At 47.4% G+C, this 18,489-nt stretch overlaps 1 protein-coding gene across 4 annotated transcripts in view; it reads left to right on the plus strand.

Moving 5' to 3' along the window:
- hspa12a (heat shock protein 12A) overlaps positions 1 to 18,489 on the plus strand; it is a 250,044-nt gene that overhangs the window by 99,405 nt on the left and 132,150 nt on the right. For 3 of the 4 annotated variants that reach the window (XM_059653031.1, XM_059653030.1, XM_048551007.2), the window contains one exon: positions 6,826 to 6,872. The exons of the other annotated variant lie outside the window; for it this stretch is intronic. The gene's annotated coding sequence lies outside the window, so the exon portion shown is untranslated. The remainder of the gene's footprint in view (positions 1 to 6,825; positions 6,873 to 18,489) is intronic. 4 annotated transcript variants of the gene reach the window in all.

The following is an 18,489-nucleotide window of genomic DNA, read 5'->3' on the forward strand; positions in this document are numbered from 1 at the left end:
GAAAGGGAATCTAGTGTCCTGCTTTGCCAACAGGGACCTGGAAATGCTGGTAATTAGGATGATGGACAAGGGGGCAGAGCTATATATTGCTGACCAACAAAGGCCAGCCAAACTGGACTGAGATAACAGCCCACATCATTGCTGTGTCATGTGTAGAACGAAGTGCACAGCCGTCAGTTGTCTGGCACTGAAAGGATTGCTGGAGAACAGACAACATTTAGTCCCAGACAGAAGACAAACCCATGATCTCAGCCATTAAGCAATTTATCAAAAGGCATAGGAACAGCAGATTGACTTGTCAGAGCTAGTCAGTCAACTGGGTCAAATGATAGAGGAATCCACCAATTTATCAGTACCTTGCTAACTCCAGCCTAAGGCATCTGCGTCTCCCCACGGAGATGTTGGCAACTGCCATGGAGTTGCAGTACGTGTCTTATATGCATATGGAACAACATTCCACCATCTTAGACTGAGGCTATCGCTTCATTGGCAAGATGAGAGAGGTATAAGGAACCTTGGCCTCAGGTGCAGCTTTCTCTCAGGGAAGCAGAGTAATGCCTGCAGGTACCCATACTGAGTAACAGCCAAAGACGTAATCCCAGAAATTTCATCACCAGATGTGCACAGTCTCTCCACCACTCACCAGTCTTTGATACCAAAGTCTGCAGAAGTGCTAAACTAAAGGGTGAGTCTGCATCTGGGCAGGAAATTGTCAATATTCTTATGCCAAAATACACCAGGGAATGTCCATTGAAGTCCTCCATGGCAACGGGACAGACGACAGCCCAGGCTTCCTCCACCGAATGTAATGGGAGGGAGAGGAAGAGAAAAACTCACTGAGGGCACATGGGTGGCATGGGTGACATGTATTTGTAAATAATCTTGCATCTTTATAAATAATTGTTCTTTTAAAATGTTACTGTGTTCATAGGGTACCCATTCATTTTTTTTTGAATACACTGTATAGGTGATACCCTATGAACAAAGTCCGCCGATTTCTCAGCAATAAACCCAAACAAACAGACAAAACAGGCTCAGAAACCATAACCACTCTCCCCTACATCAAAGACATTTCCGAAATGACTGCCAGACTACTCGGACCCCTTGGCATCAGGGTAGCCCACAAACCCACCAACTCACTAAAACAGCAGCTAATGAACTTAAAAGACCCTAAACAGACAACAAGCAAAATGAACGTCATTTACAAAATACCTTGCAAGAACTGTGACAAACACTACATTGGACAAACAGGCAGAAAGCTAGCCACCAGGAAACATGAACATCAACTAGCCACAAAAAGACATGACCCACTATCACTCGTATCCTTACATACAGATGAGGAGGGACAACACATCCATCCTAGGACAAGCCAAACAGAGACACGCACGAGAATTCCTAGAAGCATGGCAATCCAACCGGAACTCCATCAACAAACACAAATCAATTTGGCTCCAAATCAATTTACCATCCTCTGAGAAAAGGAACAGGAAATGACATCACCAACCCAAGAAAACCTAAACAGATAAATAGAAAGCGGGACATAACATCAGCGCTTCGTCGGAGGCTCACTGATGATGTTACCTGGAATGGTGATGAAACATCTGGGAACAAACCTTCAAGCTCAGTGAACCAGCTTACATCTGGAACAAAATAAAGACCCACTCTCTTGTGGACCGAGAGGAGGAGAGTGCCATCTTGGAGGTGAAAGGAGGACATCGGGTTGGCTGTGCACCCTTGCAACCGGTGGATCTTAATGCTGGCTTTGGCCTAATGCTGGTTCAGGGGAGCAGCCAACCTGCAATGATGGCTGCGGCAAGTGCTCGTGCCCCAGGTCAGGGGGTCCGGAACACCATCCGTGTTTCCGTAAAGAAGGTGGATGAAGGTGCACCTGTGGACCGCACCTTCTTTGTGAAGAGGGTCCTGTTGGACTGTTGCGGGTTCGCTGCTGCGGACATTTACTGCCTGCAGGATTTCCCCGGAGGAGGTTTTTACGATGTGACCTTCAGGAGTGCCAAGCTTTGCGAGCGCTTCCTGGAGGTTTTCAAGGAGAAAGGAGGTGAGGGCCCCCTCTCAGTATTGACCGCTGTCCCGCTGTTTATGATGCCAGCACAGAGGAGCCGTATGGTGACTGTACATATGTACAACCCGCATGTGCCAGCAGTTGATGTCCTGACCTTCCTTGGAAGGTACGTGAAGGTGGAAGGGGACCTAACTGACATCATGGACCCCTTTGGCATTTGGACCATTAAGAGGCAGGTCAAGGTGATGCTGAGGATGGGCGCGGATGGGAACATTGTACACCCACTGTCCAGCTTCGTGATCGGCGGGAGCAAGGGCTACCTGACCTATGCAGGGCAACCTAAAGTCTGCCATGCCTGTGGTAGGTCAGGTCACGTGGCGGCCGACTGCAAAGCCACCATCTGCAGGGAGGAGGGACACCTTGCAAAGGATTGCCCAAAAGAATAAAACTGCAACCTTTGCGGGAAAGTGGACCACCTCTATAGGGCATGCCCGCAGCGGGGGACCACCTACGCCCAGGTTGCCGGCAGGGGCAATGCGGGGCCAGCTCCCCCGGAGGAGAGGAAGGCACCAGGGCCCAGCAAGGACCCCACTAATGTGCAGGAGGGCCAGGTCGTGCAGGAGGGCCCAGCCCCGCAGGACGGACCCGAGGCCAACAAAGCACCCCTGCAGGCTCCGGTCCCCCCCGGACAACCCGGAGTCGATGGAGGCAGCGACCCAGGGGAGTGGACGACGGTCCGGAAAGCGAGGAGGAAGGTGAGTCGACGGGCCCAGGAACCGCAACCATCAGGCGGGAAAAGGCAGCTACAGGGGGGCTATAAGAGCTCCTCTGACGAGGGGGATTCGGAGAGGGCCTGCCTGCCCGAAGCAGAGGTTAAAGATCTCGAGGGAGAAGGAAAGCAGCACCACGCTTCCAGGTGACGGGAGTCGTCCTGAGGCTCCCTCCGACACCCAGTCAAGTGCCGCTGGGGCACTGGAGGGCCCCTCGGAACTTCCAGGTGGGAAGGAGGAGACAGCGCATCCCCAGCCTGACCTAGAGCCGGACCCTCCTGCCTCCACACCCACGACGGGGGGATGCCACCCGGAAGGCAGCATGGACGGTTTCCTGAGCCCGGAGAGCGTCCAGCAGTTAGCCCGGGCAATGGGCATGAAGGGACAGATGGAGGGGCTGGACCTTGGACTTGGGGAGGGTACTGCGGTCACTGCCCACAATTGGGGTACGAGTTGCGAGCATTAACGTGCGTAGTGTCAAGTCAACCGCAAGATGTGTATCCACGTTGGCCTACCTGACCACCATCGAGGCGGACCTCCTGTTTCTGCAGGAGTGCAGGATACCGCACCTCGGCAGGTACGGGAAATGGTCCGGCGCCTGGATCTGTGGGCCTTCGATCTGGTCGGGGGGTAACGACTGTCGCTCCTCGGGCCTGGCTATTCTGCTGCGGGGCGTGACTTCACCATCTCTCAAGTTCAGGAGGTGGTGGGGGGGCGCCTCCTAGTGGCTGACGTCACCTACAGAAATGCTCCCCTGAGGCTGATCAACGTGTACGCCCCAGCGGTACGGAATGAGCGGTTGGCCGTCCTGCAGCGGCTTCCACCCCTGCTGGCTACGTCCAGGCCGGTCATCCTAGGCGGAGACTTCAACTGCATCATCGATGCAGACGGAAGATCCGGCATGGGGACAGCGGGTGGGGGGAGTCAACTGGACGTCACGTCCAGATTCCTGATGGGCACGGTGAAGGACGCCAAGCTGCTCAACGTCTTCAGCACCCCTGCAGACAGAGCGCAGCAGAGGTACACCTGGTTGCGGCCAGACGGGTCTATCTGCTCAAGGATAGACTTCCTGTTTGTGTCACGGGCGTTCTCGATCAGGTCCAGCGGCGTCGAGCCGGTGTTCTTCTCTGACCACTGCCTCCTGCTGGCCGACTGTCACTTACAGGACAACCAGCTGGCCGGCAAGGGAATGTGGAAGCTCCACACGACTCTGTTGACTCCAGAGAACGTCGAGGAGCTTATGAGGGAGTATGCCAGTTGGAGAACTGTGAAACCCCTCTTTGAGTCTCCGGGCGACTGGTGGGAGACGGTAAAGGAGAACATCAAGAGGTTCTTTGTCCTCAAGGGTGTTCGGGAGGCGAGAGAGAGGCGGGGAAAGCTGTCGCGACTCCAGAAAAGGGTGCAGAACCTGCTCCTTCTGCAGTTGATGGGTGTCGATGTCACAGAGGACCTCCGCGAGTTGAGGGGCCAGCAAGCCTCGCTCTTCACCGCGGAGGCCTCCAGGATAATCTTCCGGTCCAGGGTCCGCTCCGTGGAGCAGGACGAGATGTGCTCGCGTTCCTTCTTTCAGAAGGTGCACAAAGAGAGCTCTGTGCTTAGCTGGCTGAAGGAGGATGACGGCTCGGTGACGTCGTCTCGGCCCGACATTTTGAGGATCAGCAGATCCTTCTATGATGGACTGTACGACACGAAGCCCACGGACAGCACGGCCTCCAAGTCGTTCCAGTCGTCTATCACGGAGGTCTTAGACGACGGCACGAGGGAGTGGCTGGACCGGCCGATATCCCTGGACAAACTGACCGGAGCCCGCAAGTCCTTGGAGAGGAATAAGACTCCCAGGAGCGACGGCTTACCGGTCGAGCTGTATTCCGTTCTGTGGGACCTGGTTGGCCGGGACCTGCTGGAGGTGTACGATAATGCGCTTCGGGCAGGGGAAATGTGCAGGTCCATGAGGAAGGGCATCATCACCCTCATTTACAAGAGGAAGGGGGAGAGGGAAGAAATTAAGAATTGGCGTCCCATTTCACTGTTGAACGTGGACTACAAAATCCTGGCCAAGGTCATAGCCAAGCGGGTCAGGTCTGTCCTGGAGTCAGTGATTCACCCTGACCAAACCTGTGCTGTGCCAGGCAGGAAGATCGCTGAGAGCCTCGCGCTCATCAGGGATACGATCGCCTACATACAGGACAGGCGGGTGGACACCTGCCTCGTCAGCCTGGACCAGGAGAAGGCCTTTGACAGGGTCTCTCATGCTTACATGAGGGACCTCCTCTCCAAATTGGGGTTTGGGGAGGGCATCCGCAATTGGGTCCGGCTGCTCTACGCCAACATCGTTAGCGCAGTCTCGATCAACGGGTGGGAATCGGACAGTTTTCCCGTCAGATCTGGAGTCAGGCAGGGCTGCCCGCTCTCTCCTGCCTTGTTCGTGTGCTGTGTGGAGCCCTTCGCCACATCCATCAGGAAGGACGTGAGCCTGAAGGGCATGACTAGCCCAGGCAGCGGAGGCCTTCAGGTCAAGACCTCCCTGTACATGGACGATGTCGCCGTCTTCTGCACCGATCATTGGTTGGTGAGTAGACTGTTGGACATCTGCGACCAGTTTGAACTGGCCTCGGGTGCCAAAGTCAATAGGGGTAAGAGCGAGGTCATGTTCTTCGGGAACTGGGACAACTGCTCCTTCATCCCCTTCACCGTCAGGACAGACTGCCTGAAGGTGCTGGGTGTTTGGTTTGGTGGCGCTGGGGCATGCACTAAGACTTGGGAGGTGCGTATCACCAAATTGAAGCAGAAGCTGGGCAGGTGGACGCTCCGGTCCCTCTCCATCGCGGGTAAGAACCTAGTTGTCAGGTGCGAGGGGCTTTCGGTACTGTTGTATGTGGTGCAGGCCTGGCCTATTCCCTGGACCTGCGCCGCTGCGGTCACCCGGGCCATCTTCCACTTCATTTGGGGGGCGAGGATGGACCGGGTCCGCAGGGACACCATGTACAAAGACCTGGAAAATGGGGGAAAGGGCGTACCGAACACCACCCTCGCCCTGACGGCTACCTTTGTGTGCGGCTGCATCAAGCTGTGCGTAGATCCTCAGTACGCAAACACCAAGTGTCACTACTTACTGAGGTTCTACCTGTCCCCGGTGTTGCGAAGGATGGGCCTGGCCTCATTGCCGCGGAACGCTCCGAGTAGTTGGACCGTTCCATACCACCTGTCCTTCGTGGAGAAATTTTTGAAAGGAAACACCTTTGACCACAAGGCCGTCAGGCAGTGGTCAGCACGTAGTATCCTCGAGATCCTTCGGGAGTTCGGGAAAAGGAGAGGGTGGATCCCGTCGTGTGCTTCCCCACCCAGACTGCCAAAGTCGTTTGGCAGAATGCCTCATCACCAGAACTTTCAAACAAGCACAAGGACATTGCTTGGCTGGCGGTGAGAGGGGCTCTGCCAGTGAGATCCTTTATGCATGCCCGGAATCTCTGCGCCACCGCACGCTGCCCTCGAGGTGGCTGCGGGGGCGGGGGGACGAGACTGTCGATCACCTCCTTCTGGAGTGTGCCTATGCACAGGAGGTCTGGAGGGGGATGCAGTGGTATTCGTCGAGGTTCGTCCCGAGCAGCTCCGTGATGCGGGTCTCCGTGCTTTACAGGCTGTTTCCCGGGACTCACACCGAGACCAACATCAACTGCACCTGGACGACCATCAATGCGGTGAAAGACGCTCTTTGGTCTGCCCGCAACTTGCTGGTCTGCCAGCTGAAAGAACTGACCCCGACCGAGTGTTGCAGACTGGCGCACTCCAAGGTCCAGGACTATGTGCTGAGGGACGCGCTAAAGCTTGGGGCAGCCGCCGCCAAGGCGCGGTGGGGAAAGACCCCCGTATGAAACCCCTCGTCCAGAATAGAAAAAAAGGGCCGTATCTGGCAACTGGGCCCAGCTGGCGCCTTCCCCAACTGGTCAAGGGGTCAACGGGGACTGTGCGGGGTGATGACTGCCGGGGTATTTACTTTGCTTAGTTTTTTGTTTCTTCTTTGTTTTTTTCCTTTAGTTGGTGTACGTACCCCCTGGGTAACCTGGAGCGGCTTGCATGACTGGGTAGGTGTATAAATGTTTTATTTTTTGTACATCTTATGAATAAAGTATATTTTTTCAAATAAAAAAAAGTGACAAAACGTCTGAAAACTAACCTTCCAGCTCAGCGAGCAAACTCACATCCAGAGCCTCAACCTGAGCTCCAAATCTTCTCAAAACTCACATGTTGCAAATTTAAAATCTTCATACTACATTTGGGGATTAGAGTTTTGGCAGTAACCCACTGTGATAGCCTCAGCCACACCAGGCCTACCAGAAAAAGGCAACCTTGCAGATCACAGACCATATTCTTACATTTTCACAGTTCAATCTGTGTATGTGGAAGCTTTAAATTATGTCTTCCAGAGATATCAGTGGAAAATGCTTCAAAAATGCCAAACCATTGTGATGCTTTTAAGTTAACCTGTCTAATTATACTCGCTTTACTGACATAATAACAATGCAATTAATGCAAACAATGTAATGATGTTGATTGCTTGAGGTCATCATTTATAAAGTGCATTCTGGGACAATTAATAACTTAATGATGAGTTGCAATTTGATGCCAGATGTGCAACATTACTGAATCAGTGGAAGCATGATTAATGTAATTTTCCCTAGAAGGCCCTCACAATCAAACAATATTATTCTGCCCCCAAAGAGAATAACAGTAAATTACTCTGTCCAATGTGTATGTGTTGGCAGCTGTTATGTATTGTGATTGCACAGTTGGTCTTGTATCAAGGATCACAAGATTTCAATTTCATGTCCTTATGAGTGACTTGCAGAGTTCACCGGAGACACATGAAGATCTCCCCACTCCCATCCTTCGTATTCTCTTTGATGTTGTTGTTCCGGTATCCCTGATGACCTGTTTCCGTTCAGTTCCTGTGTAAAACTGTTAATGTCCCAATATGCCTTCAGAATTTTAACTGCCATCCTCTTGTTCATTATCATGCACTCTTCCCATCTAAAAGCCAGGGTGAAAATTTCCCTTCCTTGAGGATCCCATCCCCTTCTATGTTTTATGAGGTCTGTCCTTAATTCTTGAATTTACTCCTTTCATTGTATCATTTCCGTAGCAATCCTGTTCAACACCATCCTCAGACTTGAATTGCTGTCATTTCCTAGGAATTCATGGAATTTCCCTGAAAACCCCCTGTTAATCATTGGCAACCTCAGGACTGATTATGGTTAATTCCTGGGCTGACTTCGCAGAGCAGCCCTGACTGAGCACAGCCTATGCACACCCACTACAACCCTCCCCGAAAATGATGTCTCCATACTATCTTGAATGTTGTACCTGTAATTTCCAGAGTAGTTAATGTCCAGAGCAGGATTGACCCTGCTCAACCCCAGACTATAAGGGACATAAATCTCTGGATCCTGGTATGGCCAAGCCCCTCAATTCAGACTGGACAAGGTCCTTGACTGAGACAGCATCCCTGTCTGACTATTTTCCCTAACCCCATGCAGGACTGCTCTTATTTGACTTTCGGACATGGTTTGCAGAATGAGTAGAAATTTGCATTGCTAATTTAGAACATAGAACATAGAACAGTACAGCACAGTACAGGCCCTTCAGCCCACGATGTTGTGCTGAACCTTTACCCTAACCCTAAGGTTATCTAACCTCCACCCCACCTTAGACTATCATCCATATGCCTATCTAATAGCTGCTTAAATGCCCCTAATGTAGCTGACTCCACTACCCTCTCTGGCAATGCATTCCATGCCCCTGCTACTCTCTGAGTAAAAAAACTACCTCTGACGTCTCCCCTATATCTAGCTCCACTCACTTTAAAACTATGCTCCCTCATAATAGCTACCTCTACCCTAGGAAAAAGTGTCTGGTTGTTCACCCTATTTATACCTCTGATCATTTTGTACACCTCTATCAAGTCACGTCTCATCCTTTGTCGTTCTAAAGAGAAAAGCCCTAGCTCTCTCAACCTTTCCTCGTAAGACCTTCCCTCCATTCCAGGCAACATCCTGGTAAATCTCCTCTGCGCCTTTTCCAACTGCTCCACATCTTTCCTATAATGAGGCGATCAGAACTGGACAAAATACTCCAGATGTGGCCAAACCAGGCTTTTGGATTGCTGGAGTATAACTTGATGGCTCTTGAGCTCGATCCCTCGATTAATGAAAGCTAACACACCAAACGCCTTCTTATGAACTCTATCCACCTGAGTGGCCGCTTTCAGGGAACTGTGAACATGAACCCCAAGATCCCTCTGCTCCTCCACACTGCCAAGAATCTTTCCGTTAACCATGTGTTCTGCTTTCAAGTTTGTCCTTTCAAAATGAATCACCTCATACTTGTCAGGGTTAAACTCCATCTGCCAATTCTCAGCCCAGCTCTGCATCTTATCAATGTCCCTTTAAAACCTAGAACAGCCCTCTGCACTGTCCACAACATGACCCACCATTGTATCATCCATGTACTTGCTAATCCACCCTTCCATTCCTTCATCCAAATCATTTACAAAAGTCATAAATAGAAGAGGACGCAGGGTAGATTCTTGTGGTACACCACTCGTAACTGAATATTTTCCATCCACTACCACCCTTTGCCTTCTAAGGGTCAGCCAATTCTGAAGCCAATCTGCCACAGTTTCCCCCATCCCATGCCTCCTTACCTTCTGCATGAGCCTACCATGGGGAACCTTATCTAACGCCTTACTTAAATCTATGGATACCACATCCACTGCTCTACCTTCATCCACGTGTTTGATCACCTCTTCAAAGAATTCACTAAGACTTGTGAGGCATGATCTACCCCTCACAAATCCATGCTGACTATCACAAATCAAACTGTGCCTTTCCAAGTGATCATAAATCCTATCTCTCAGAGCCCTTTCCAATAATTTGCCCGCTACTGATGTAATTTCTCGGGGAGAGAGAGATTCAGGAAATGATATAAATCAGGTGTGTTAGGCTAATAATGAGATTTAATTGCGTGGAAATAAGTTGTTGCTGCTCAATTCTGGGATACTGAAGTCTCTGTTTCAAGTTTAAGGGGAAAGTGGGTATGTTTTCTCAATGTCAAAATTCCAATTCCTTTCTTTTTTATGTATTTTCCTAAATTTCTCTTCACATCATCTCAGGGAGGGAAAAATCCCACTGGTTAGTTCTACTTTATGCAATAGCTAATTTCAATGTTCAGTGTTTCTGTGTAGAATTGGAGATTTTTTGTTTCTGGTTCTGCAGTTTGTTCTTATAGTGGAATGAAATATGCTTGCATATTGGGTACTGCTCTAAATAATATGTTAGCCTATTAATAATATGCAGGCTACTTAGGTTGAATGAAGTTTACTTTTTCTTTAAGATTTCCTACATTCTACTCTTTTTATCAAGACTGTTGTACTGGACCTGGGAATTTTCAATGCTGGAATGTATCTATTTAAAATTTCACAATATTGATACCTGTAACCCTAATGAATGCAAAATAATCAGAAGAATACATATTAAAGCAAAATTATATTTGAGGAAATCTGAAGCACTCTTAAAAAGTTCAAATCTTAAAACATCAAGATGATCTGAGCCAAAATATTGTAGAATTAACAGAAATATGATGTTTATTGATACAATCCGAGCTCTCTGTTTTTGGTCTCTTAAGTTTAAAAACCCTTTTCCTAAATAAACATTATGTTCCTCTATAGCTTGCAACCACACATTGTGGCTTGATCAAAATACTAGTAAAACTATATTGCCAAAGACTGAAAATTGAAATAAATGAGAAAAGTGCTAAGCTTTTTATACATTACTTGGTGGTGGTCATAGGCTTGTTGCTCTCTAATTTCTGCACATAAAATATGAAGTGCAATCTGGAACGAAACAAAAATTGGAAAATGTCAGAGGAAAAAAAATGTATGAATACATAACATACTCATGTACAGTTTCTTTCTGCCTATTTTAAGGGTTCTAATAACCATTCTATAATTATCTTGACATCCTGAAAAGTGTTCTTATGTTTTATTTGCCTTCACTATTCAGTGTTGAAATTCTCACCATTCGTGAATTGTCATGGGAATCTTGGATTTTTTTAAACTTGTTTTTAAAACTGTAACTTGATGGTTGTTGTTAATTTTAAAAAAAGATAACTATATCCATTGTCATAGCTGCTAGTCTACGTGTTAGCTCTTAAGTTATATATGACTTGCTTCCCTAGCTTTGGAATGGGCCTATGGTGAAGGCAGCAGTATGTAGAAATTTCACCCTGTCGTAATCACAGCATTGTAAATGACCTATTTCTACAAGTAATTATTTCAATAGTTGTTAGTTCAAAATGTGTATATATAACACACCAAGGACACAACCATTGGCTTTACTGACAGGACTTATACATTTGATGGTGAGGTCCTGGGGAGTGGTTGCTGAACAAAGAAATCTTGGACTTTAGCTTCAAATTTCCTTGAAAGTAGAGTTGCACGTAGACAGGTTAGTGAAGAAGACACTTAATATGCTTGCCATTTTTTTTTGGTAGTTGCATTGAGAATAGGTGTTAGGAGGTCATGTTATGGCTGTACAGGATGTTGGTTAGACTACTTTTGGAAAATTGCATGCAGTTCTGGTCTCCCTGCTACAGGAAGGATGTTGTGAAACTGGAATGGATTCAAAAAAGATTTACAAGCACGTTGCTAGGGTTGGAGGGTTTGAGCTATCTGGAGAGGCTGAATAGGCTGGGACTATTTTCCCTGCAGTGTTGGAGGCTGAGGGGTGACCTTGCAGAGGTTTATAAAATCATGAGGGGAATGTATAGGGTGAATAGGCAAGTTCTTTTCCCTAGGATGGGGGGAGTCCAAAACTAGAAGATATAGGTTTAAGGTGAGAGGGGAAAGATTTATAGGGACCTAATGGACAACTTTTTCACACAGAGGATGGTGTGTGTATGAAATGAGCTGCCAGAGGAGGTGGTGTAGGCTGGTACAATTACAACATTTAAAAGGGATCTGGATGTGTATGTGAATAGAAAGGGTTTAGAGGGATATGGGCCAAATGCTGGCAAATGGGACCAGATTAATTTAGCATTGAGTGAATGAAAAAGTTTGCCAGAAAGAAACTAAGTGCTGCTATATTGGTTGAACAGAGATCTTTACAATGGAAACAGGATGACCCTTTACTATATGAATAAAATCCGAAAGAACTGTGGATACTGTAAATCAGGAACAAAAACAAAGTTGCTGGAAAAGCTCAGCAGGCCTGTGAAGGAAAAGACAGAGTTAATGTTTTGGGTCCGGTGAGCCTTCTTGTTTTGACCCTTCATTTGTAAGGTTCTTATTGAGGATGAAAGAATTGAATCTCTGTTCCTCATTTTTGTAATAAGAACATTTCAAATAGTTTCTTGATATTACAAAACGTTTTTTCTTTTTTTCAATTTAATATACTTTGATGTCCCCTTGTTAGAAATATATTGACAGACTTCTGTGCCTTTTTTCAGTGACTAACCACTGCAGTGGTCAAACAAATAGCAAAAAATTGAAACTTGTAGTTTATCAAACTAAGTTGCACTCAGGAATACTGGACATGTCAGATTCTATTCAGCTTGGATCAGAATTCAATTGACACCTTAACAGAGCTAATTTGTCCAGGTTTGAATACTTTCTTCTACAACATCAACTGTGCTAGAAAAGATGTGTTTCAAATGTGGAAGATTGTAATATACCAAATGAGGTGTATTTGGTGGACTACATTCCAGTGAACAAGATAGGGCAGCACGGTGGCTCAGTGGTTAGCACTGCTTCCTCACAGCACCAGGGACCTGGGTTCGATTCCACCCTCAGGTGACTGTCTGTGTGGAGTTTGCATGTTCTCCCTATGCCTGTGTGGGTGCTCTGGTTTCTTTGCATAGTCAAAAGATGTGCAGGCTAGATGAATTGGCCATGCTAAATTGTCTGTAATGTGCAGATTGTGTGGGTTAGAGGGGAATGGGTCTGGGGTCAGTGTGGACTGGTTGGGGCAAGGGGCCTGTTTCCACAATGTCGGGATTCTATGTACCTCTCAAACACTTACAAGACTAGTTGTCTTTTTGGCTGCACTTCTCTCACCCTTTGTTCTTTCTACCCTAGTGTGAATAACCAACCGTGCTTGGATGATATTGATCAGTTAGTGTGAGAGAAGGAAGCTGCCACCGAGACAGCTGGTGCAGAGTGATCAGGAAAACAACCTACAAATTTAAAACAAACATACATGAGGCTGTGGAAGAAAGGCATAGACGATGAAAGGAATTTGCTTATACTAAAGCCTCTCCTAACCTGGTGTTATTGTCAACATGCCTGCAGAGCAAGGATTAGTGTCTTCAAATTCCAACAGTTGCACAAATCACCACAGAATTAAACATACGTATGATCTTTGCCTGAGAAGAAGCTGCCGTCATCATCATTATCATGTCAACCACCATCAGCCTTTTCAAGGCTTTTGAAGTATACTCGGAAGTTAATTTTCTTTTCTCTTTTATTTTGTACGAGGTTTCTGCTAGAAATGTTTACCATCTGATCAATTTAGCTCATGTTTATTGATAATGTCATAATCAACGTGGATTGAGACAGGGTGGTTGGTGTGGTAATTCCATTTTAGAGTATGCTCTCTGCAATCATAGTCTGAGTAATTTCTATTTTCACTTGTACCACTATCTTCTTTCCATCTTATTAACATTTCCCTGCCGTTTTAAGTCTTAATTTGTCACTACTGTAATTCCACTTTTAGTAGATATTTGATAGGAGGGAACCAAGACTTATGCTAGGTACATTCAGGTAATGTACATTAATCAACAAAGTATTCATCATTTCCCATTAATGATATAAGAAAGCCCTTCAAGACAAATTGCTTATGAAATGTTAGCAAAAAGACTTTGCCGAACTATTAGGAATGTTACCTATCTCAATCAAGCTAATAATGCTTATTCAACAGAGAATGTATTTGTGATTTGATTATCTAGAAAATTGCTATCTGGACACCTCAGAACTAATTACACCATTTTCTAAATGTCTACCCTTCATTTATGAACATGTTTTTCTCAGCAGTAAGATTATAAACAAAGGTGATATTCCTTCCATTATTTATTTCCAAAATGTAGTTAAGATGTTTTCCATTTCAATAAGAACCACAGACTACAGCTGAAGTGTATTTTTCATAAACAGTTTGAATATAACTGGCATAGCCATGAGCAAACAAAAGCTGTACAGATGCGTAAATATTCTAATCAGCCTGTTTGGGGATGATATAATCGCTGCATCAGGTAGGACTTGAACCTGGATCTTCTGAGATACGGAACTACCACTGCATTCAGAACAACCCTCCTAAGTTTGCTGCACCTGGCGTGCACTGGTGGTCTCCAGTCCAAGTGCATAACAGGCCTGAGTCTGCTTTCTTTGGGGATGGCACCATGGCTTAATGGTTAGCACGGTCACCTCACAACATGATGGACCCGGGTGAACATCTGTGTGGAGTCTGCGTATTCTCCCTGCAATTATGTGGGTTTCCTTCACGTGCTCTCGTTTCCTCCCACAGTCCATAGATCAGCAGGGTAAGTGAATTAGCCATGGGAAATACAGGGTTACAAGGAAAGGGTAGGCGGAATGGGTCTGGGTGAGATACTCTTTGGAGGGACAGTGTGGCTCGATGGGCTGTATGGCCTACTTTCACAGTGTGAGGTGTTATAAAGCGGATGTTGACCGCTCTATGACTACTAAAACTAAAACACCCAGGAAGGCTCACCCCACTCTATAATCTGGTAAAAGAAATGTTAAAAGTGGCACAATCTGTCTCTTACCCTCAAACTATTATAAAGGGACAGTTAAATGTAATGAACCCCTGACAGTACTCTATCAACGTGTAACAATTTATTTATCTAACTCTAACAGTGAACAAATTAATAAAACGACTAACAAACTAAACTATTCCCTCTCAACCACTAACTATCCTCAAATAACATAAGATTCTAATGGTATGCTATTCCAATAAATAGAGTCCCACTTACATAAACCAAATTAATAAAAAAGAAATAACTTGAAAAGTAGAGATAACAAAGTGTGGAGCTGCATGAACACAGCAGGCCAAGCAGCATCTCAGGAGTACAAAAGCTGACATTTCAGGCCTAGACCCTTCATCAGAAAAAGGGGATGGGGAGAGGGTGCTGAATTAAATAGGGAGAGAGGGAGGTGGATTGAAGGTGGATAGAGGAGAAGAGACAGACAAGTTAAAGGGTGGGGATGGAGCCTGTAGAGGTGAGGAGGTAGGGAGGGGATAGGTCAGTCCGGGGAGGACAGACAGGTCAAGGGGACGGGATGAGGTTAGGAGGTAGGGAATGGAGGTGCAGATTGAAGTTGGAGGAAGGGATAGGTGAGGGGAAGAACAGATTAGGGAAGTGGGACGAGCTGGGCTGGTTTTGGGATGCAGTGGGGGCAGGGGAGATTTTGAAGGTTGTGAAATCCACATTGATGCCATTGGGCTGCAGGGTTCACGACCTCACCCCTGAGCACCAAACCATCATCTCCCAAACCATCTACAACCTCATCACCTCAGGTGACCTCCCACCCACAGCCTCCAACCTCATTGTTCCCCAACCCTGCATCGCCCACTTCTATCTACTTCCCAAAATCCACAAACCCGCCTGCCCTGGTCAACACTTGTCTCCGCCTGCTCATGCCCCACCAAACTCATCTCCACATATCTGGACTCCATTTTCTCCCCCTTTGTCCAGGAACTCCCTACCTACGTCTGTGACGCACCCATGCCCTCCACCTCCTCCAGAACTTCCGATTTCCTTGGTCCCCAACACCTCATTTTCACCATGGACGTCCAGTCCCTATACACCTGCATTTCCCATGCAAATGGCCTAAAGGCCTTCCATTTCTTTCTGTCCCGCAGGCCCGACCAGTCCTCCTCCATCGACACCCTCATCTGCCTAGCTGAGCTTGTCCTCACCCTCAACAACTTCACTTTTAATTCCTCCCACTTCCTACAGACAAAGTGGGTGGCCATGGGTACCAGCGTAGGCCCAAGCTATGCCTGCCTCTTTGTAGGTTATGTGGAATAGTCCTCTTCCGCACCTACACAGGCCCTAAACCCCACCTCTTACTCCGTTACATTGATGACTGTATCAGCGCCACCTCATGCTCCCAAGAGGAGTTTGAACAGTTCATCCACTTCACCAACATCTTCCACCCCAACCTCAAGTTCACCTGGGCTATCTCCAGCACATCCCTCCCCTTCTTGGACTTCCGTCTCCATCTCAGGCAACCACCGAGCAAGCGATATCCATTTCAAGCCCACCAACTCCCACACATACCTGGAATATTCCTCCTCCCACCCACCTTCCAGCAAAAATTCCATTCCCTATTCCCAATTCCTTCGCCTCCGCCGCATCTGCTCCCAGGATGAGGCATTCCACTCCTGTACATCCCACATGTCCTCGTTCTTCAAGAACCGCAACTTCTCCCCTGCAGTGGCCAAGAACACCCTCTACCAAGTCTCTCACATTTCCTGCACCTCATCCCTCACACCCGGTCTCCACAGTAACCACCAAAAGAGAATCCCCCTAGTCCTCACATACCACACCACCAACCTCCGGATACAACGCATCATCCTCCGACACTTCCGCTATCCACAGTCCGACCAAAGATATTTTTCCCCTCCCCACCCTTGTCTGCCTTCCGGAAAGGCCATTCTGTCCAGGACTCCCTTGTCCACTCCACACTGCCCTCCAACCCCCCCACACCCGGCACTGTCCCCCACACCTCCTCCTTCACCCCATCCCAGGCCCCAAGATGACTATTGCATCCGTTGTACTAGTTGTGGCTTCCTCTACATGGGGAAAACCAAGTGGAGGCTTGGGGACCGCTTTGCAGAACACCTCCGCTCGGTTCGCAACAAACAACTGCTCCTCCCAGTCACAAACCATTTCAACTCCCCCTCACATTCTTTAGATGACATGTCCATTCTGGGCCTCCTGCAATGCCACAATGATGCCACCCGAAGGTTGCAGGAAGAGCAACTCATATTCCGCTTGGGAACCCTGTAGCACAATGGCATCAATGTGGATTTCACAAGCTTCAAAATCTCCCCTCCCCCCACTGCATCCCAAAACCAGCCCAGCTCATCCCCACCTCCCTAACCTGTTCTTCCTCTCACCTATCCCCTCCTCCAACCTTATGCCACACCTCCATTTCCTACCTACTAACCTCATACCCCCCCCCCGACCTGTCCGTCCACCCCAGACTGACCTATCCCCCCGCTACCTCCCCACCTATACTCTCCTCTCCACCTATCTTGTCCTCTATCCACCTCCCCTTCTCTCCCTATTTAATTCAGCACCCTCTCCCCATCCCCCTTTTCTGATGAAGGGTCTAGGCCCAAAACATCAGCTTTTGTGCTCCTGAGATGCTGCTTGGCCTGCTGTGTTCATCCAGCTCCACACTTTGTTATCTCGGATTCTCCAGCATCTGCAGTTCCCGTTATCCCTAACTTGAAAAGTAGTCTCTCAAATTTATAGCCAGGATTCTTCTGGAACGCTCTGTGCCTTCTCCACTGTTCTCCAGTCAGGAATGCCTTTCTCTGTGAAATTCTTGCATCAGGTATATTAGCTAAGAGTGCCACTGTATCATTAGTTAGATGATGGTTTTCTAAGAGCTTAGAGAATTCTGAGAGAGCCAATGATTTTCTTTTTAGAGTTATTGGTTGTTAACTCTAACAGGTGGCATCTGCTGTCACACCAATTGTGAAACACCCTCTTCTTGATGACCTATCAATTTTTTACAATAGGATGAGTCCTAGGTTGTCAAAACCATCAAGCTTAAAAGTAATTGGTTTTTAGTCTCTAAGTGCTTGGTTTAAATTAATTAACTGATTCAAACTAGTTTTCTTAATAACAAAACAAGACTACCACCTGGGTTGCGAACTATATAGCCTTTTGATATAAATGTTTCTATTTCAGGAGCTCTCTGTACCTGCTGCTGCTCACAGACTTTTTTTTAAATCTCCAAGTTTATAAAAAGCACATCATCTTTTAAAGGGACCACACACTCATCCTCCCAACATTTAGAACATAGAACAATACAGCGCAGAACAGGCCCTTCGGCCCTCGAAGCTGTGCTGCCCTGTGAACTAATCTAAGCCCCTCCCCCTACACTATCCCATTATCCATATGCTTATCCAAAGACTGTTTAAATGCCCCTAATGTGGCTGAGTTAACTACATTGGCAAGCAGGGCGCTCCACGCCCTTACCACTCTCTGAGTAAAGAACCTGCCTCTGACATCTGTCTTAAATCTATCACCCCTCAATTTGTAGCTATGGCCCCTTGTACAAGCTGAAGTCATCATCCTCGGAAAAAGACTCTCACTGTCCACCCTATCTAATCCACTGATCATCTTGTCTGTCTCTATTAACTCCCCCCTTACCCTTTTTCTCTCCAATGAGAACAGACCCAAGTCCCTCAGCCTTTCTTCATAGGGCCTGCACTCCAGACCAGGCAACATCCTGGTAAATCTCCTGTGCACCTTTTCCAATGCTTCCACATCCTTCCTGTAATGGGGCGACCAGAACTGTATGCAATATTCCAACTGCGGCCGCACTAACGTTTTGTACAGTTGCAGCATGACATCACGGCTCCGGAACTCAATCCCTCTACCAATAAATCC

The sequence above is a fragment of the Stegostoma tigrinum genome, chromosome 20, assembly GCF_030684315.1.
Source record: "Stegostoma tigrinum isolate sSteTig4 chromosome 20, sSteTig4.hap1, whole genome shotgun sequence".
NCBI classification, from domain to species: domain Eukaryota; kingdom Metazoa; phylum Chordata; class Chondrichthyes; order Orectolobiformes; family Stegostomatidae; genus Stegostoma; species Stegostoma tigrinum.